The sequence below is a fragment of the Oryzias latipes genome, chromosome 12 (genome assembly GCF_053564925.1).
Source record: "Oryzias latipes strain Hd-rR chromosome 12, Olatipes_Hd-rR_3.1".
In the NCBI taxonomy this organism is placed as follows: domain Eukaryota; kingdom Metazoa; phylum Chordata; class Actinopteri; order Beloniformes; family Adrianichthyidae; genus Oryzias; species Oryzias latipes.
The window spans coordinates 26,554,817-26,576,898 of NC_136248.1; the positions used below are offsets into that span (position 1 = coordinate 26,554,817).

The 22,082-nt window shown below is 43.4% G+C and overlaps 1 protein-coding gene across 7 annotated transcripts in view; it reads left to right on the forward strand.

Moving 5' to 3' along the window:
• The window catches only part of dab2ipb (DAB2 interacting protein b), a 166,997-nt gene that overhangs the window by 72,733 nt on the left and 72,182 nt on the right, over nt 1–22,082 (forward strand). The window lies entirely within an intron of this gene.

Sequence of the window (22,082 nt, forward strand, 5' to 3'; positions counted from 1 at the left end):
GAAGATTCGAGTCAGCCATGATGTGGGTTTTGCTGCCTACACTCCTTTCATAGACGGCCTTCTGAGTGTACTACCCCTCCGTTTGGCTTATGCCAATTTCCGGAATTCATTCGATTCAATTAAATTGATTCAGCATTAACTTCTTTTTCAGATTTCCTCTCTTAGACTTGTTTTGCTTGGCAAAGAAAAATAAATGTACACATATAGGACTTGGTTAGTGCTATCGCCTCCTGGTTTGTATCCAATAAAATGAATGAATGACAAAGCACAGTGTGTGTAACTGGGCTACAATTTTAGAATCAGAATCAGAATCAGAAATCAGAATCAGAAAAAGCTTTATTGCCAGGTTCGGTAGAGTGCACTTTACAGAACGAGGAATTTGACTTGGTGTTGGCAGGTGGTGCATCTCAGATGAGAAAAAGAAAGTGCAAACAGTATAACATACAGATAGTGCAATTAAGGATGAACCCTTATCACTTGAAAACTTCTTGAAATAGTGGCAGTATATTAAAATATATATGTAAATATTCTGGGGTTTATTGAGGATTTTGTTTGTTTCAAGCGGTAAAACTTTTGAAACTTTCATGCATTTTTGTAGAAAGCAAGCATCAGCTACAAATGAGGCTCATGTTTATCAAAAACCAATCCACGCGTGTTGTAGTTAATGTGACAAACTTAAAGTTGGTTTGCATCCGTAAACTGTGATGTAACGGTCTATTTCTTCGAGGTGTGATAATTGCCAGTTCTTGCTAACTTTGACTAACCTCCTCAGGCTTCCAGCTGCCTGGCAAAGCAGCTAAACACCCGCCTGCATAACCAGATCAATTAGGGCTGCAGTCCAGGCCCCGCTGTCTTGTAAAAACCCTTTTGCTCTTGCTGCCGATCCTCAAATGTCTCTCTTTATGCATGCAAGACTTACAGCTATCACTCCCAGCACCTATCTTCATCGTCTCCGGTTAAAAGCCAAGGTGCCCATCTGTGGGTCTGAATTAAAGAAAGCATTGCATTTGTGGAGATGTTCTATAGCTTTCCATTTGACAACTTGGAGCTGACTTTATACAAACTATCACAAGAAAACGTCAGGGATCCCTCAGAACATGGCAAACAATTTCTCTGGTTCAGACAGATGAAGGGAGCTGACTTTTGTTTGTTTCCGTCCAGTTTCAGTTTTTTCTGCCTTCTGCAATCTTGCTCCTATTTTTTTCCCCAAAACCTTCCCTTTAAACTATTAACTATTGACTACTCAGTAAGCTGAGCAGTCAATAGTAGTCTGGAGTCAATAGTAGTCCGGAGTAGTCTGAGGTCATGCTTGAATTTCTTTTCCACTTTACTACATAGTGCACTGTATAGTGCATTTGCTGTTTTGTAAATCTGTTCAAATTTACAATTTAAAATTTCCTAGAAGTCTCTGCAAAAGAAACAGTGAACATCGATGATCACTAGATGGGCAAATATAGGCCCTGGTGCATTGTGCTACAACTTTTTTCATGTGGAACCACTTCCTGTTTGGAACGTGAGGCGAAGAGGCCACTCAGTCCAGTTATCGTATGCAGTCAATGCTTTAAACTTTAAAAACCAAGTCCAGATGACAACCTCTAACCCTTGTGCTATCTTAGATGACCCCACCCTTGCATTGACGTGTTCTCCCTACCATGACAAAGGTGGATAAAGGTGGAAAGATTTCATGTAATCCATGGAAATCAGTGAAGATCAAAAATCATTGAAGAAAAAAGGTTCAGCGCACTATCTAGTGGGTCTAGATGACCCAACTCCCAACGTTAAAGTGCGTAGGATAGCACAAGGGTTACACCAACGAGTGTGATGGAATCTACCAGGATGAATGAGAGTCTTCATAGACATAAATGTGGGTTTATTTTTCTTGAACATCCCTAAGGTCTTGTCCTACCTCCTTCGGTTTGCTACTGACAGAAAAACAAACCCCTTGTAGAAGGATTGAACATAAGTCTGTTAATATTCTGTAGCAACACATTAAATATCTTTGAAACATTGAAAAAGTTGAAAAGTTCTATGTCTTAGGTGTTGTCCTTTAAGCAAAGAAGTAGTTCCCCCACAGGGCAGAAAGACTGAAAAAACGAAAGGATGTCCCTGACTGAAACTGGCAGACGTGCTGATGAGATCCAGGAAGGACAGAGGGAGGGAAACCCACAATAAACTATGTCAACTCCCCCAGACGCGCTGCTTAAATGTGAAAGATGCGGCACATGCTGAGAACATGTAGTTCTCTATCTTTAACCTCCAGTGCTGAACAGTACTGTGAAGGTTAAAGAATGATATACTGTATACCCGATCAAACCTGCGTGAGTTTGAAGTTTATACTCAAAAGTAATTATCATTATGCAGTATGCATTCTGAGCCCTTTTTTTATTCCTTATTAGGAGAGAGCTGAGAAACAGAGCCCATAGAGAACACAACATTTACACCATGTGTGGGCTTCACTCTGAGATTGTTAGGCCTGGCAGCCTGAGGGAGTCTCCAGAGTGGCACCTGTGGAAGCAGAGCAGCTGAACCTTCACTCTGAAAAATTAATCAGTGGCCGGACACTCTCTGAGCTCTTGTATCTGTTGCAATGCAGCAGGGTGTGAGCAGACTAAGAAGTTGGGAGATTACTCTCTTGACATGTATGGATAACATTTTTTAGGTTCTCTTATTTAATTTCCCACTTTTACTCTGGGTGATGTAATCTTTTAAATCTATATTTTATGTGACTGTTAGTTAAATAGAAAACACCATATTTTTTATCATTCATCCATTTTCCAAACCCATAAAATCCCTTTTGGGGTCACCGGGTTGCTGGAGCCCATCCCAGCTACTGTTGGACAAAGGCAGACCTGGACAAGTTGCCAATCTGTACTTTTTGTTTCGGTTCAAACAGATGAATGATAAATCAGACGTATTGCTTTTGCTCATGTTTTGTTGTAGCTGCTGTCTTCTCCACGCACAGAAACACACCCAGGTGGGAGGAGCAATGTGAAACAATGGCTCTACGTAGTGTTGATGCGCTGATATGCAACACTTTACAGCAGTGAAGTGTTTACGCCATAAACATAGTCAGCTGATTCTGATGCTGAGAAAAACAGCTCTGTGTCATTGTGCAACTTTTCCACCTTTTTACAAACGTAAAGTGTTGCATATTGGCATAAAGCCGCTTTTCACTGCATCAGGATTCTTTGAAATTACGCTAACCATGATAATGGTCGAAGAGTTTGTTCAAAGAGCGTGTAGTATTTTGCTGTCGCCGGTGACAGTATTTAAGAGTAAAGGCTGTGAATTGTTCTGCTTAAAAAGGTGAAACTATTTCCCCCAAAGCTTTTCTGTCTCACTAACTTACGTTTACGAATCATTTTGTAAGTAGTTTAAAGAAAACTTAACTGTCCTATTGTTGTTGAGGAAAAATAAACTGCATCCACTGAGGCCTAATTTAAACCTAACTTTGTGAATGAGAAAGGACAGCCCAAAACACAGAGTTTCTCTGTGAATCCTAAAAGTTGACAACCAATCCACAGAATACTTGAACCCTGGACCGGCCAGTTAAATCATATAATCATACCGTCACTACTGCAGCAGCCACTTGACCTTGGCTAAACTTGGTCATAAACACCAGTTTCCTTCAAAACTGCTTTAGGATTTGTCATCAACAGCAGGGTTTGGCATTGAAACAAGAAACAAATTTCAGTGCACTTTTTAGGAAGAAGCATTGATGGGCAGCAATAAAAGGTAAACAGTGGTCTTTGTGCAGTGATATATTTTTTATTTTATTTTTTATTTTATTTTCAAATTAAAAGTATAAAATTCTAAGTTTATCTTGAAATCTAGCCGTTTTAAGTTTTAAAGTTTTCTATTCAAGTGTAATACAGTCAGAAATGCTGTTAAGTAATGCAATAGTATTTGTGCTTTTATCAATTTTATATATCATTTTGGGTCATATTACCTATAGAAATCATTGCACAGATCAACATAATGAGCTGCTAAGACTTTCTGCGATCTCCCTGAGATTCACCTCAACCGTTTCTGACTTTATTACTGTGGACAGCTCCGTCCCCTCCTGTCCCGTCTTCTCCAGCCCCTTATTCACTTATGGGAATATTTGTCTTAGTAGATTTCTCGGCAGCAGGAGCTGAGTAGAGCAGACTAATTGCGATTATGAGTTTGTAATTATCTGTCTGTAACTGTGAGAGGATCTTAGTGTGTGTACATGTTTTCCTGTTTGGAGAATGGCGGCTCTCTGAATTGAGGCCCTGGCATCTCAGATGGATGCACTCTTCTTGTAGCTTCTTTCTTAGTTCGTCAACAATCCCAGAATATTTATAGACAAAAATGCTGAGCCAAGTTATGCTATTTACTTAAATGCAATGCAGACATTTAGCCAGGTCCTTTGTAAACAATATTAACGTCTAGATCTGAAAAAGATAGAATTGGCCATATCATTAATTTCTGTAGACCAATTAAGTTCAAGTCCCACTCCAATCATCTGTTGATCTATTTTCAAAGCGTTCACAGTGGTCTATTAACTATAATGATGCTGTTTTTAGCCAAAATCAGAAACCTGTGTTGTTTTCTAGGAGATAGCTTCTGCAGAGCAGCAGGAGTTCATTAGAATTTTACCTCTGAGTTGTAGGCAGGACTGTTAGTGCAGAGTAAGCCCACCCTCACTTCCCATCATCTCTTTGTTTACGCATGCTCCCACTAGCTTACAGCCCTTCACAACCTCAAGCTGACATTGGTGGATGCATTACAATGGAGCAGAGCAGGGGGATTGTGGCCCACCCAGCGTATTTTCTACTTTACGAATAAACTAAATCAAAAAATAGTTCTAAATGAACACATTAACAATTCAATGTTATCATTTTTCAATGGGAGTAAATTGTTGTACTAAAGCAAGCATACTTTTAGTAGTACCAAAAGAAAAAGTAAAATCCGCCAGATTTAAGATTCTTACTTTGTAGAAATCTCTGCTTTTCTTTTGTAAATAAATAGGATCAATGGGGTGTTTTGATTTAAATGTGTCTGTTAGAAGAAGCAGTATTTTTTTCTTGCATGACGAGAATGACTCTGAAACCCCAGCAGCCTGGAACATGTGCATAAAAAGTAAAAATAAATAAATAAATAAGTGTTGATGGACGGATGATTATCTTCCTCACTTCAGCTGCAGCGTGGTTCAAAAGCCAATTTAAAAAAAAAAGTAAGTGACGGAAAGTGAGCAGCAAAGAGTGCGAGACATCCTTCCATAAACCAATAAAGTGATGACATTTAGAGTTATTAAATTCTGTAAACATTCCCCAGGTGATCTGACCGTAATATTCTTTTTTTCTGTCTTACCGCTTTTCTCCTGGCTGTCTCACATTTGCTGACATTCCCGTTTGGCTGTCCCTTCAGCTTTTCAGACGTACTTCCAGCTTCTTTGTTTTCGGAGCTGTCTGTCACCCTCCTTCCTGCCTTTTTACGTCCCACGGCGGTCCTGGACTGAAGCGCCATTTTGTTTGTTTTTTGCATTTCTTCTTTCTTACTGCACCATTAGGCAAAATGTCGCCCCCGTCACATACTCAAAAACTCACGCAAATCTGTAACGCCAAGTACCTGGTGAAAAGGAACTCTGAGTATAGTGAAAGACCCCCCCCCATAAAACATGATGACATCAACTAAACCTCTCATGGGGCTCAAAAATATTTTTAAATCAGGTAACCCACGTATTGGGGATATTCAAAGAGAGGCATGAAATCATTATGGGATGGCCACAGGACCTACAACTTGGCCGCCATTTAGTGTCAAAGCGTGAAATTTGGCGATTTTTCACATTTTAGCACAATAAGGGAAAAGAAAACTTTTGTTCTATCGATCTTCTCGAAATTTCACACACGCGCCACCAGGTCAAGTCTACAACAGAAAACCAACTTTTCTTGACCTTTGACCTCGAAAAGAGGCTGACATCTGGAAACCTTCTACTATTTTAAACTCCTTCTAGATATTTCGATCTATCACCTCTTATCTCCTTGAACTAAGAAGCTACTTTAGAAAAAAATGCAGGTTGTTTCAATTTTGCATGGCGTTACCACGGCAACCTTGCATAAGTGGCGTTCCCCTGTTGATCGCTCTTTTTTTACCTGAATATTGCGAAAGCTAAACAAAACGACATGACATACAATAGGAACATATTAGGAATGTGGCCGTGTTTAACAAATAACTTCAGTTGCCAAGAATATTAAAAAGTTTAATTTTGCCAATTCTTCTAAAAATTATATAGACCTGTTCATCACCCCCAGGTGACCAAAAAATAAAATGGTTGCTATGGAGATAAGACAATAGAACAGCCACTATTTTTAAGAATGTTTTTTATCTTTTATTTCTTATGAATTTGTCACATGCAGGGGGCTCTAAGGGCAGGTAGTGTCTGGGGGCCTGGGAACGACACTTGCAGTTTTATTTGATATATTTGTTACTCCTTGCTAATTGTGGTGTTTAAAGTTACATCCCGCCAATAGATTTTTGCAACATTAAACCATTTATCCCTCAATCCTTTTCTGCTTGACCGGCTGTGCTTCACTTTGTCATCAACACTCCTCCTCGCCATTCTTATTGCTTCACCTGTTTGTCTTTGTTTTCTTGGTCAAAAGTTACTGAACCTTGCCAGGTTGATGCTCTTTCATAAAACACACATACTTACAGTATATTTCATGTTCATTTAGATATTAATTAGTTATTATTAATAGTGTTACTACATGACGGTTCCAAATGTGGGCACACTCTTGCCATTGATCATTTGTGTCTCACAGCAAGTGCAGAAGCCTGGAAAACGTGCAGCAAAAGAATTTCACTTTGGGATGAGAACAGTCAGATGCCTCTTTCCAGATATTTTTTTTCTCTTTTTTTTGCCAATATGAAGAGAAAAAAGCCGGCAGTGCTTTAATTATTTTCACTGCAGCAGCATAATTAGACAGAGGAGGAGAAGGTCTACTCCTCCTCTCTTTGGCATCCTGCCTCTTCTCGCTCCCTCATAACCAATGCATCAGCAGGATTTTGTGTTGATGAAACACAGCTCTCTGGATAATAATGTGTTTCACACAGCAAGTTTAACTTCCACTGTTCATTATTGAGCTTGATCCCTTACAGACCAGAATGGATGCACTCATCAATAGCACCTCAAACCTTCAGCCTTTAATTTGGCGATTATTGTAACAGCATTTCCTTCCTCTGTTCAGGATCAGATTCTGGATCCATTCAGTGTTAAGTTAAGAGCTGAGGACATCCTTATTAACAAAAAAATGATTCACTTCCCAGCTTGGCAAGCAGGGGGCATAAAACAACTAGAGCACGTAATTATTGATAGAAGATTCATAACCCCCCAGGAACTTCAAGACAAACATGGAATAAATAACTTCTTGGAATATCAGCAACTTAAATCAAGTATTACTAAAAAGTATAAAATTAAAGACGACGATTTAAAGCTACCAGATGTAGTTACCACTCTGATTAATTTTTCAATGAATAGAACTCTCTCCAAAATATACAAACTTTTATGTAATTTAGATAACAATATTGCCCTTCCAACAAAAAAATGGGATGCAGATTTGAGCATCAGCACAGATGAAAGCTTCTGGTCAGAACTTTGTCTAAACACCTTTAAACTGACAAAAAGTCCAAATCTGCAGCTAATCCATCTCAAAACTCTTCACAGAATTTACTACACTGGACAGAGGATGTTCAAGATGGGTCTCAGTAACTCAGACATTTGCGAGCACTGTGATAATAATCTACCCGACAGCTACATGCACGCACTGTGGTTCTGCACGCCTGTCCAGGCTCTCTGGCAGCAGGTATGTGCCGATTTATCAGTCTGGCTTAAGGTTTCAATCACTGCCTCACCGTCACTTTGTGTGCTTGGTGACATGAGTGCCATCGATATAGAAGAAGGATTAGCTTCTATCATTTTCATAACTCTTTGTATTGCCAAAAAAACTATTTTAATAAATTGGAAAAACAAGAAAAATATAAACATAAGTCAACACAGAAATCTGCTGTTTGATCATATCAGCTTGGAAAAAATGTCAGCCCAAAGCTCAAGTAACTTTGAAAGAATTCAGTCTCTCTGGTCTCCTGTGGTTGACTCCATGACTTAGGGGGTGGGGGGCTTGGTCGTCGCTGCTCCTTGCCCTTCTGCCGTGGTTTGGGGTGGGGGTCGGGGCTTCCGGTGCCTGGCGGGGGCGGTGGGGGGCTCCGTTGGTCGGGGGGTCGGGTCCGGTGCCTGGGTGGGGCGGGCTGGGGCGCTGCGTGGTCCTCTGGGCTTGGGTGTGGGGGTGCGTGGTGGGGGGGTGGGGTGGTGGTCTGGCTTGGCTTGGGGGGGTGGTCCCTTTGCCTGTGCTGGGGGGGGTTGGCGGGGGGCCCTGCTCGGGGGGGGGGGGGGGGGCAGCGGCGCCGGATGGGCTGCCCATCTGCACCTGGGGCTGGGATCGGCCCTTCCCTGGCTCTGGGACGGGACGGGACAACCCTCTCGGGGCCCCCGGTCGCTCTGGGTGTCGCCCGCTTCGGCTGCGGGGTCTGGGGTGGGGTGGGGTGGGGGGCTTGTCGGCCCTGTCCTGTGGGGGGGCGTTCTGGGGGGGAGGGGGGGGCCCATTATTAGTACGGGTCGGGGGGGCTAGCGGGTCGGGGTCTCCGCTGAGGCAATCAGTGGTTGCCTCGGCCGGTTGGCCTCCTCGGTCCCGTCGAGGCCTGACCAGAGCTCTTCTAGGGCCGGCGTCTGGGGGTGGGGGCCTGGGCTTGCTCCGGGGGGGGCGACGCTTTCTGGCTCCTCTCTCTCTGTGTGGGGTGGGTGGTGCCGGGCCTGGGGTGTCGGCGCCTCCGGGGGTGGGCCCCTGGGCTGGGTGGCCCTGGCCCCTTTGCTGGGGGTGGGCAGGGGGACGGCTGTTTGACCACCGGGGGACAGTCTACCAGCTGTCCCCAACTTACCCCCTTCCTTATATAACCTCATATTAGGGTGAGGGGGTGGGGGGTCTAGCCTGCGATGCGCCTTGGGGGGGGGCTACTTGGGAGTGGCCCCCCTCCTATGGTTGCCGTATGGAGTGGGCCCCCCCTCTTTCGGTTTTATTTGCACCTTAGACATGTAGGGTCCTTGGTAGGGGGGGTGCTTGGACATCACTGCAAGCAAGCAGCTGATGTCCTCCTGGCACCCTACCCGCCAATTTTAACCGCACCTTAGACATTTAGGGCCCCTTGGTGTGGAGGGTGAGGGGACATCACTGTGAGTAATCAGGAGATGTCCCCTTAGTGCCCTACTCGCCAATTTTAACTGCACCCCCCTTAGTACACACACCCCTCCCCCTTCAATATATACATTCAAACATAAACACACACACATGCACACAAACACCCTCTCAAACACCCATACACGCACACACATTTTACAAGGAAGGTGGGACCTGGGTCCATCTGTCCCCTGCCCCTTCCCTGGTGGGGGGTGTGGGCCCCTTGGCGATGGCGGCCGTGTCCCTTGGGTGCCGGCTCCCTGGGCCCGGCGGTGCTCTCTCCGCGCGGTGGGGGGGTTCATATTACACCTGAGCCGGGGGTGTTCGTGTCCCTGGGGGGTGGGTCCTGGTCCTTGCCCCTGGGCGCTGGGCCCCGCCAAACTTCCAACATGGCCGAGCCTGGTCGGGCCATATTTATAACATCCCTTGTGGGCCGCCCTTTTTTCCCCGGGGTTCCCCCCTCCTGGGCGGGGGCGGCGGGCCCCTGCCTTGCTCCTACCTGGACCAACCGTGGGCCGGGTGGGTGGCTGCCTGGAGTGCGGAGCGGGTCTCCCTTGGGGGGTCCTGGCTCGTACCTGGGGTCGGGGCGGGGGGATGCCCGGAACTCCTGGGTGGTGGTGGGGTGCTCGTCTGGGGCTGTGGGCGTCCCTCTCCGGTGGGGCCCTGCGTTGGGCTCTTCCGGCGCGGCGGGGGGCTGCTTTCCTGGCTGGGCTGGGGCGGCGCTCTCTTTCCCTCTGCGCCTCCCTGCTCTCTGGCTCTGGGGGCCTCGCGGCGGTCCGGCTGGCCCTGGCCTGGGTGGCGGTCTTGGTCGCCCGGGGGGCGGTTGTTCCCTGCCTGTTCCCGTGTGGCGTTGGGGGAATTCCGGCTGCCGCTGCTGCTGCGGCGGGGGTATGGGTGTGGGGGTGGCTGGGCGCTCCTCCTCCTTCTTTTCACATTCCACCATCCATTTTAGAAGAACATAAACACTCACCTGAGCACAGGTGTTAGCTCACCTTTGCACTAATAGTTTGCATGATTGAATGAATGAAAGATTTCACACTAGTTGGTTTAAAGGCATAGGTATGCGTTCGTGAACACTATCTGTTTTGTGTGCATGTTGACATGTGGACATTTTTGCGGCTAGCAGGTGTGTTGATAATATTTGAGTGTGTGTGAACAGGCCCCGCCCTTTTTGTACTACATTTGAACCGTACCGTAACGATAAACAACCAGTAAACCTGTCTGCTCTATGCTGCTTCATGGTCTTACCCCTCTTCCCCTCCTATTATCACCCTCCTACCCCCCCTCTCTCTAACATCCCTCTCTCTTCTTCCCCTCTTTCCTCTTCCGTCCGGTCCAACACCAAAGATTTTCAAACATGATTGAAATTAATAAATTTTGGCCTCAATTACAAAAGGGGTTTATTCAGACATACCTTTGGTTTGTCTGAAGATGAATAACCCCTCTTGTTAAAATAAAATATGTCCAACACAAGAGGCCCTCAGCTCTCATCTGTTTGCCTAGCTGTTGGACAGGACAAGTTAAAAAAAAAAAAAAAAAAAAAAAAAAGTTAAGAGCTGAGTGATCTCAATGAGGAAAAATCACTATTTACTCATACAGCACTGCTTTTTTATTTTATTTTATTTTATTTTTTGCAAATTCAAGGTTTAGGTTCATAGCACATAGTTTGCTAAGTAGTTATAGCTCATCAAGAGCATTGAATCTTAAAACATTGATGTATAATTATTAGTTTCTTGAAAGAACTCCAGTGCATGTTCTTACTACTACTACTGCCTAACAAATTGGAATGAAACCACTAAACTTGAAAAACGATGTGGTCCAAAGTAAAAAAGATTACGATCAATCAATGTTTTTAGTTTATTTTATTTATACCAGATAACTTGTTCTTATTTCATATATTTAGTTGAAATTTCAATTGTATGCCTTGTTTGGGAAAACATTTATGGTTAAAAACTAAATTGTTTGGATAAAAAATGTAGCTGGTCCCTATTAAATAGTTTCAATATTCACTTTTGGGAAGAGACAGGACTTTCAGAATGTCTGAACTGTTGTTCACTCCATGCAACAGAGCGTCATTCATGAAAAATGTTTCATTTTGCAACCATTAGGACCATTTTATAGACCCGCTCTAAAGAAACTTGGGTCTTTGGTGTTTTTAATCTGTTCTCGTAGCATTTCTTTCACGATAAAAGACAGAATCAGGAGCAGAAGAAACAAATAGATTCAGATTTATTGTTTTTGTCTGAGCTGGCATCTGGTTCTAAACTGTACAGATGGTTAACTCCAATATCACTCGCCATTTTTGTTGCACCGCTAATGTTAGCTTGGGGATGTGAAGGGCTGTAAGCTAGCGGGAGACAGCGTAAACAAAGGGTTGTTGGGAAATGAGTGAACTCCTGATGCTCTGCAGAAACTATGTCCTTTTAGAAAACATTTTTCTTAATTTTGCCTAAAAATGGGATAATCGTAATTAAAAGACCACTGGGAACAGTTCCTCAGTAGTTTAAAACATGATCAGAGTCGGATGTTAACTGGTTGATGTAGTTTTTGAAGAAATCCTTTTTTTCAAACTCAATGACTGTGTTTAAATGCACCATATTTGATGTGAAAACATTCTGCTTATTGGGTTAGGTGTGCTGCAATGATAGGAACATTCCCATGTACAAATCTGTAAACATTTTTTTAATATAATTTGGGTCCTGCAATGTTTCTTTCCCCTCCTGAAAATAACTATATCTTACGTGCATGTTGTGATGAATGCTACTATTAATGTTTTTTTGTAGAAAAAAAAGTGTTTTTAGGTATTTTGCAGTTGGAACCAAGACGTTTTCTAGTCTGTCATTCATGACCAGATCACCCAGTTGGGTTAGAACACAAGGGTTAAACTCATTGACTGTATATGAGAACTGAACTGAGTGAGTGTGACGTCACCCATAGATAATGCCTTTGTTCCGGCTCCATCCAAATTATGTCAAATCAGTCGCCATTTTTTTGCAATCCGAACGTCGTCATGTGGGAACCAGATGTTGTCAGTAAGCAGTGAATGGTTCCAGTTGGTCTGAGTCATCATTTCTATGACAGCACTAATCAGGAGTGAGCTTGTTGGAAGTCCACACCCCTACCACTTACTAGTGGGCTCAAGAGAATCTGTCAATCAAAGGTTTGAACATCTGACGTGAGGCTACATACTTTAATGAGGCATGTGATTGTTCATTTTATAACTTGTACTACAGAAAAAATATGAGATATGATAAAAGGGTAGCAGAGCAAGAATGGTTATTCTGTCAAATAGAATGTGAGTAATGACTGTTTATTTCTTAGTGGAAATCAATGGGATTTTGGCTTTTTGGAGCTAGCGGGTACTTCCTGTTTGGAAGACCAGAGGGGAGGGGTCAGTGAGTCTTGTTCTCATGTGCAGTCAATGGTCAAACTCCAGACCTCGAGAGCCAGTGTCTGACCTTTTCTAACCAATCTGCTATTGAAGCTTCTTAGTGGCAAAACACACCTGACCCAGGTAATCAGCAGCAGGTAGGGCTGGGTTTCTAAAAAACCAGCCGGATGTTGGCCCTGGAGGACTGAGTCCAACACCCCTGGAGGTTTCTAATTCCATCAAAAAATCATGTTGAAAACCTCCTAAAAAAAGTTCTTGAGAGTATTTATTCCGGCTTTTTTCTTTTTTTTTTTTTTTTAACTTGTCCTGTCCAACAGCTAGGCAGACAGATGAGAGCTGAGGGCCTCTTGTGTTGGACATATTTTATTTTAACAAGAGGGTTTATTAATCTTCAGACAAACCAAAGGTATGTCTGAATAAACCCCTTTTGTAATTGAGGCCAAACTTTATTAATTTCAATCATGTTTGAAAATCTTTGGTGTTGGACCGGACGGAAAAGGAAAGAGGGGAAGAAGAGAGAGGGACGTTAGAGAGAAGGGGGGGGGGGGGGGGTGATAATAGGAGGGGAAGGGGGGTAAGACCATGAAGCAGCATAGAGCAGACAGGTTTACTGGTTGTTTATCATTACGGTATGGTTCAAATGTAGTACAAAAAGGGCGGGGCCTGTTCACACACACTCAAATATTATCAACACACCTGCTAGCTGCAAAAATGTCCACATGTCAGCATGTACACAAAACAGATAGTGTTCACGAACGCATACCTATGCCTTTAAACCAACTAGTGTGAAATCTTTCATTCATTCAATCATGCAAACTATTAGTGCAAAGGTGAGCTAACACCTGTGCTCAAGTGAGTGTTTATGTTCTTCTAAAATGGATGGTGGAATGTGAAAAGAAGGAGGAGGAGCGCCCAGCCACCCCCACACCCAGACCCCCGCCGCAGCAGCAGCGGCAGCCGGAATTCCCCCAACGGCATACGGGAACAGGCAGGGAACAACCGCCCCCCGGGCGACCAAGCCGGCCACCCAGGCCAGGGCCAGCAGGACCGCCGCGAGACCCCCAGAGCCAGAGAGCAGGGAGGCGCGGAGGGAAAGAGAGCACCGCCCCAGCCCAGCCAGGAAAGCAGCCCCCCCCCGCCGCGCCGGAAGAGCCCAACGCAGGGCCCCACCGGAGAGGGACTCCCACAGCCCCAGACGAGCACCCCACCACCACCCAGGAGTTCCGGGCATCCCCCCGCCCCAACCCCAGGTACGAGCCAGGACCACCCAAGGGAGACCCGCTCCGCACTCCAGGCAGCCACCCACCCGGCCCACGGTTGGTCCAGGTAGGAGCAAGGCAGGGGCCCGCCGCCCCCGCCCAGGAGGGGGGAACCCCGGGGAAAAAAGGGTGGCCCACAAGGGGTGTTATAAATATGGCCCGACCAGGCTCGGCCATGTTGGAAGTTTGGCGGGGCCCAGCGCCCAGGGGCAAGGACCAGGACCCACCCCCCAGGGACACGAACACCCCCGGCTCAGGTGTAATATGAACCCCCCCACCGTGCGGAGAGAGCACCGCCGGGCCCAGGGAGCCGGCACCCAAGGGACACGGCCGCCATCGCCAAGAGGCCCGCACCCCCCACCAGGTAAGGGGTAGGGGACAGATGGACCCAGGTCCCACCTTCCTTGTAAAATGTGTGTGCGTGTATGGGTGTTTGAGAGGGTGTTTGTGTGCATGTGTGAGTGTTTATGTTTGAATATATATATTGAAGGGGGAGGGGTGTGTGTACTAAGGGGGGTGCAGTTAAAATTGGCGAGTAGGGCACTAAGGGGACATCTCCTGATTACTCACAGTGATGTCCCCTCACCCTCCACACCAAGGGGCCCTAAATGTCTAAGGTGCGGTTAAAATTGGCGGGTAGGGTGCCAGGAGGACATCTGCTGCTTGCTTGCAGTGATGTCCAAGCACCCCCCCTACCAAGGACCCTACATGTCTAAGGTGCAAATAAAACCGAAAGAGGGGGGGCCCACTCCATACGGCAACCATAGGAGGGGGGCCACTGCCAAGTAGCCCCCCCCCCAAGGCGCATCGCAGGCTAGACCCCCCACCCCCTCACCCTAATATGAGGTTATATGAGGAAGGGGGTAAGTTGGGGATAGCTGGTAGACTGTCCCCCGGTGGTCAAACAGCCGTCCCCCAGCCCCCCCCCAGCAAAGGGGCCAGGGCCACCCAGCCCAGGGGCCCCACCCCCGGAGGCGCCGACACCCCAGGCCCGGCACCACCCACCCCACACAGAGAGAGAGGAGCCAGAAAGCGTCGCCCCCCCCGGAGCAAGCCCAGGCCCCCACCCCCAGACGCCGGCCCTAGAGGAGCTCTGGTCAGGCCTCGACGGGACCGAGGAGGCCAACCGGCCGAGGCAACCACTGATTGCCTCAGCGGAGACCCCGACCCGTTAGCCCCCCCGACCCGTACCATTAATGGGCCCCCCCTCCCCCCCAGAACGCCCCCCCACAGGACAGGGCCGACAAGCCCCCCACCCCACCCCACCCCAGACCCCGCAGCCGAAGCGGCTGACACCCAGAGCGACCGGGGGCCCCGAGAGGGTTGTCCCGTCCCGTCCCAGAGCCAGGGAAGGGCCGATCCCAGCCCCAGGTGCAGATGGGCAGCCCATCCGGCGCCGCTGCCCCCCCCCCCCCCCCCCCCCGAGCAGGGCCCCCCGCCAACCCCCCCCAGCACAGGCAAAGGGACCACCCCCCCAAGCCAAGCCAGACCACCCCCCCACCCCCCCCACCACGCACCCCCACACCCAAGCCCAGAGGACCACGCAGCGCCCCAGCCCGCCCCACCCAGGCACCGGACCCGACCCCCCGATCAACGGAGCCCCCCACCGCCCCCGCCAGGCACCGGAAGCCCCGACCCCCACCCCAAACCACGGCAGAAGGGCAAGGAGCAGCGACGACCAAGCCCCCCACCCCCTAAGTCATGGAGTCAACCACAGGAGACCAGAGAGACTGAATTCTTTCAAAGTTACTTGAGCTTTGGGCTGACATTTTTTCCAAGCTGATATGATCAAACAGCAGATTTCTGTGTTGACTTATGTTTATATTTTTCTTGTTTTTCCAATTTATTAAAATAGTTTTTTTGGCAATACAAAGAGTTATGAAAATGATAGATGCTAATCCTTCTTCTATATCGATGGCACTCATGTCACCAAGCTGGCTTTTTTCTTGACATCACCCCTTATTGGAGCCCATCACCAGTGTCAGGGGCAGAAATCTAACAATTGCATAAGGTCATCTGAACCAGATTGAAGTTTTGTGTTTTTGAGGAATCTTTCATCCATTATCACCATTATTACCCCTCAACTTCCAGAAACCAGTTCTCCTTCAGAGCATCTCTAATGCTTCTGACATCTACACAGCTCGGGGAGCCTTGTTGCTCTGTTGGTGTTTAACCGTGCCTGAGTTTCTGTGAGACATGCTCGGCTGTGGGTCTCCTCTCGTTCGTTCCCTCCCGGGGTAATGAGCTGTAATGGATGGGGCCTTGAGCGTGACTGGAATACAGAAAGGCCCATCAAAGTGAAGCCCTGCACATCCCTTAAAATGACTGCTCAGTTGGCAAGAAAACACACTTTTAATCCTTATTTTAGCCTTAATTTCTATCCATACTACTCACATACGCTCATTTTTTGTTTTTTTTAATAGTAGGGTTATTTTCATTACTAAAAACTCTACTGTGTTTTTAGACGTCTTTATTAATGGAAAAGAAGTAAAACAAACAATTCTTTTATGTTTACTGTGTCATTTAATGTGTCCAGTATGCAAGAACAAGCTCTGTGCAAATAAATAAAATCCCAAACTGAAAAAAGAAATTCTTCTGATAAATATATTTCAATGGAAAACAAGCAGTGAAGAAATACTGATGGTTTTTTTAAACTTTTTTTTAAGATTTTTGTGAATATTTCTTTCAAAAATGTGAATTTTTCACAAATTACTCTTAATAAATTGTCTGATGGACAGAGGTTTGCAGTGCTCTGCAAAATACAAGCATGAACTGTGGAATGACAATCATTTTTGCAAAAAAAGGGGACTTTGATATTAACTTTAAAAAAGCATGAACAATATTAAGAAAGAATCTTTAAAAAAAATGTCATAATTAAAGACCAAAATTACGACTGAGTTTTAGAGCCACCAAAAAAAAAAAAAAGTTAAATTACGAGATTTTATCTCGTAAATTTACGACTTAAAATCTCGTAAATTTGCGAGAAAAAAGTCATAGATTAACAAGGAGAAAACACTGAGGTTGTCTGTTTATCGGAGCCTAGCTTGAAGATGAAATATGTGGAGCCATTTGTGAAGCTTTATTTCCGGATTATTATAGGTTTAAAACAAAGAGATTCTGAACCTTTTGTTGATTCAAAATCAGATTATTGTCAGTGGAGCCGGCTTTCCGGGGTTTTGAGTCGGTAAAGCAGAGTTTTATATGTAAAATAAGGAGCTCAGAGACACGTTTGGGTGTAGAGGACCGCTGCAGCCTTTATCCTCCTTTTCATTCACAAACCCTGAAGTTCATTTGTCACCTAACGTCATCAACCTTTCATCAGAACACCAATGCGGAAGTAAACAGTGTTACATACGCCCCCTCCTACAGATGAAGCGTCCCGTTTCAGCATAAAACAATAAAGAGGAATGAAAATAGTCTATTCTATTAGCATTAGAATGTTGAAAATGCCCAAAAAGTGCTCCTCCTCAGACGGAAGCGTCACACAGACATAGAGATCTTGTCTTTAATGGAGGAAGAAAGGATTGAAGTGGAAAGCTGGAGGGACACCGATGACTTCATTGGGCTGCAGAGATCCTGCAAACCACCCATCAATAAATAAAACATTAATAAATCAAACAAATGAGCTTCCAGACATTTGGAACGTTATCAATAAACATTCAGATCACCTGTTCAACTGAGTTTAGTCGGTCTGCTCTGCTGCTGCTCTGCAAGCTCACTTCCACTTAAATCTTGTAAATTTACGAGTTTTTTCCCATAAATTTACGAGTTTTTATCTCCTAAATTTACGATATAAAATCTCGTAAATTTACTTTTTTTTTTTTTTTGGTGGTCCTAATACTCCGTCGTACAAAATAGATATTTTAAAAATGAACAAAATAAAACTTAAACTGTTAGCTAAAAAAAGTTCAATCTCAGAGAAACCACCCCCCTGAGCAATTTGCCAAAAAAAATAAAACGTTTTCTTTGTGTAAGATGGAAAAGGTAGAGAGGTTTAAAAGATGTGATGTTGTCCTATGAACCTACATTTACTCTTTTCCAGTTAAGATTCGAAACAAGAACAATTTTTAACTACTGATTTGAGTTTTGGTGAAAAGAACAAATTTCACGCCCTGACAAACAGTTGCGGCGCCGATCTTGGAAAGCCATGAGTTGAACCCATTCCAGTCGGTGCGATTCCGCCTGCTGTTGACGTTGTGAGGCAGCCCAGAGGACTGCGTGGAGTCTGCTGAAGCTGTGCTGCAGCGGCTGAACACGTCACTTCACATAAACGGATTCGAGCAGACAGAAAGTCATCTTGGCGGACTCAGGGAGAGAAAATCTGCTTGATTACAAACTTTACACACTCTCTCCTTGCTTTCAAATTGAAAGCACATGGAGATTTTCTGAGCATGCCCAGTAGACGAAGCAAAAAGGCAAGATATGATAGTTTATTTTTCTACTCATGGATCAAACTCATGGATCAACCCTGAGCAGAAATGTTGTCTATCCAATGACCTTGGACAGAGTCACAAATTGGGACTCCAGGCACTTATCTAAACTTTTGCCACAAATTTACAGCAACAAAATATTTGTTCCTGATTTATTCATTATCAGCGCCTTTCAGAGAGTGTGGAGGTTTAACTAAATGTTTGAAACTCCATTCTTTCTTCAAATGATGTTTGTGTTTGATGAGAGAGATTGCAGAGCAGCAGAGGACATATGGCTCAGTAAAGAAATAAGATAAAAGGATTTACAATATTTAGATTGGCATTCTGGAGGCAGAGAGGTTTGAGAAGAAAAGGGTCTAAAAGGAGGGTTGGTGTGACGTCAAATCTTAAGTGGAAGCATCTGAAGGATGTAAAGGTTTTACATTTCACCATCTGTCTATCCAGCATGTCAAAGAGCATGTCTGGCATTATTCTCGCTTCCTTTTTATGGCGTATAAGCCAGCGCTGGCTTGGGTTGCTAAATTGAGCAACTGGCTGAGTTTACTTGTCTCTATTTTGCATCCATAGCAACTGAACTGAGCGAGATTCCTCCTCGTTTTGACGAGAAACCTGCAGAAAGTTTTTAAAACTTTGGTGCAAAGATTCTGTGTTTCCTGAAGAACAATCCTGCAACAACTGAGGATTTAATTGTTCCATGATGGTCGGTGTTTTTACGTTCAGATCTATAAATCAAAGTGGATGCCGGTGTCGAACCAGGATCAGCTTCAAGGAAATGAAAAACCAGATTGTACTGTTTTTTTATATATATATATTTAAAAATAAAAAACAGTTTTGTTGAAAATTTATATATATAAAGAAATGCGGAAACATGAATAACATGTTACCAAATGAAAACAAAAATATGTTTGTAATAGCTTCCGGTTATGTATTTTACATTTTAGTGTTTTGTTTCTCTCCCTCTGTCCTTTCAGTCCTCAAATTATATTCTCCATTCAGACTTAGTTTTTGTCCCTAATTTTATGTGTGGACGGGGCTTTGAGCCCATTCGTTACTGGAACATGATTGACATTGGGTAGTTGAGGATATGATGACGTCATTTCTGCTTCAGAACAGCGTCTTATGGCGGCGCCGCTTGTGTCAACCATCCTCTGATGTAACCTATATGTCGGAGAGCCTTATCACTTATGTAGGCCACATTTCAAGTTTTCAGTATCTATAAATTTCTTTTAATTTACTTTTTTTTAAACCCAAATTCTCAATATAAATGTTTTTTCGTGTTAAAATGTTTATACCTTTTTGTTTGTTTATTTTCTTAGAGGTGACCCTGATTTGACTATATTTTTTTTTCCTTTTTGTACTTATTTTGAAAAATTTTGAAGAATAGAAGCTTTTGGGGATGAAGATTTTAGTTTACTACTTACCTATCGCACATATCATCATTGGTAGGACACGACTCCACAGATCTTCAGTCTTTGAATACTCTGGAAAACAAACTCTAGTAACGTAAATCTATTAATAAACGGTGAACACATTTGTCAGCCTCACATTACATCTCTGCAGTTCACTAAAAATAGAGTTTTTGTGGTTCTCAGACCTAAACTTGTAAAGCCTGAACAACTAAAGTGAAGGAACAATGCAGACAGATTGACTTATGTGGCGTATAAGCAGCTCAGCTCTGCTAGTGATGCCTTATCAAAATAAAAGCCTAAATATATGACTCAATGTGCATTTGTATCTGAAATGTTCCCTTGTCTTTTTATTGTTTCCATTATTGCATGATTTGCCAAACATAATAGGAGCATAAAGTTAGTAAATATCATGGTTTATTTACTTTTTTTAATTGTTTTTTTCAGAGCCTAAAAAAAGATTTCTGGTTCTTCCATCCTCCAAAGTATAAATTGAATGAGTCGTTATAGGTATAGATAAAAGTACAAAAAATACAATTTATAATAATTTTATCCTTTTTTAGAGTAAAGTTTTAAAGTAAGTCCTGGTATTTTAAATAAGTTTTTTTTTTGTATGTTTACCTTCATAATTTAGAAATGCAGGACGTGACGAGAACTTTTTCTCCAAATGAGTCACGGCCGGAGACATTCTCACAGCAAAAAGGGCGTGTTTGTTCTGAGCGCGCTCACTATGAGCCCTGTCTTGTCTGAGTCTTTACACTGTGCTTTTAAAATCAAAGACACATGAAGTTACAGATTTTTACCCTGTATATAAATTAAATAATAATAAAAATAAAAATAAAAACTGATAAAATTCACTGCATTTTTCAGGGATTGCTTTAATGTAAAACTGAAGTCTAAGCAGTGCTAGTGTTGCTCTTTTCTGATATGTCATCAGTGGTGAGGGGATTGCACGCGTTCTGAGTGAGATTATTAGACATCATTTTTAGTGTGGAGTCTTCAGGAGCCGTGGCCTTTTAGGTACATGTAGTTAATTCTATGGAGGGGGGTATTAGTGATTGGTTTTTGTGGAATGAAGATGGGTAGATTTAGTTTTACCTAATAAGATTAAATGAACCAGAAAGAATGTACCTTTTTAGCTTTTAAGCTGATCGGATAATAGAGGGTAAGTCTGTAAAATGTATGCAGCACAAAGAGCTGATGGGCATTTCTGAAAAGAAGGCAGAGATCAAGAAAGCTTTTCTGGTAAGAAGAAGAAAAAAAAACAATTAGTCTCTTGAGGCAAAAAAAAAAAGGAAAAAAATCAGCCAAAGTTTCAGGTATTTTGTCACACACCTGACAAGATGTGATTATCAGCGTTTCATCCAAATACTGTAGAAGAAGTCAGCTTTGATTCACTACAAACTGGAAAAAAAAACAGATGTCTGTTGTGAAAGAGAAGAAGCTTTGCAGCAGTCTAAGTAATTCTAATTGAACGGTTTTCTCTCATCTCAGGTAGTAAGGGTTTCATGTTGACCCAGTTTCTATTCAAACTACACTTGTTTTCTGAAGTTACATTTTCAAAATATTAATATATGCAGTATACAATTAGCAGAAAACCAGTGATTTAATGATAAAAAGTTGCAAAATAAAGGCTGAAAACTGTGGAACACGAGACAGCAAATAAGTCACATGAATGCCTGATGGTTTGCTCACTTCTCCAAGCGTTGATCAAGATTTTTTAAAAACGTGAAATGTTTTAAATGTTTTATGGGTTTTGCTTCCAACCACTAACTTTTCCTCCAAAAACCCAGAAGAAGGATCTCTCCTTAAAGTCCCACTTGGTTTGTTTTTTATTTTGTCCCTCCCAGGAAGGAAAGTCTCTGCTGGGATGTAAAATGTAATGAAAAACAGAGAAAAACATGATGCATCTGCAACCACAAGTATGATGGTTCATTAAATATGTATGACTAAATCAAAATCCTTTCATATTAGCTAGCTTTAGCCAATGGAACTGTTAGTTGCTGTTACTTTTTTATAAGGTTAAGCCAAAATACACCGCTCTATAGCGCTCTCTGCTGGACGTATGACTAATTTTAAGAAAGAATCGTCTTTTAGAGAATTTTAGAAGAAAATGGAACTATTTTTTTAAAAGCCATGGAATTGGAATTGATTTATTTCAAGCAATCAAAACAAAAAAGAAGAAGAAATATATCCATAGTTTATCAGTATTTATATGTCTTATATCTTAATATATATTTTTAGCTTTTACCATCTTATATATTAGATAAGATAAGATAAGATAAGATAAGATAAGATAAGATAAGATAAGATAAGATAAGATAAGATAAGATAAGATATTC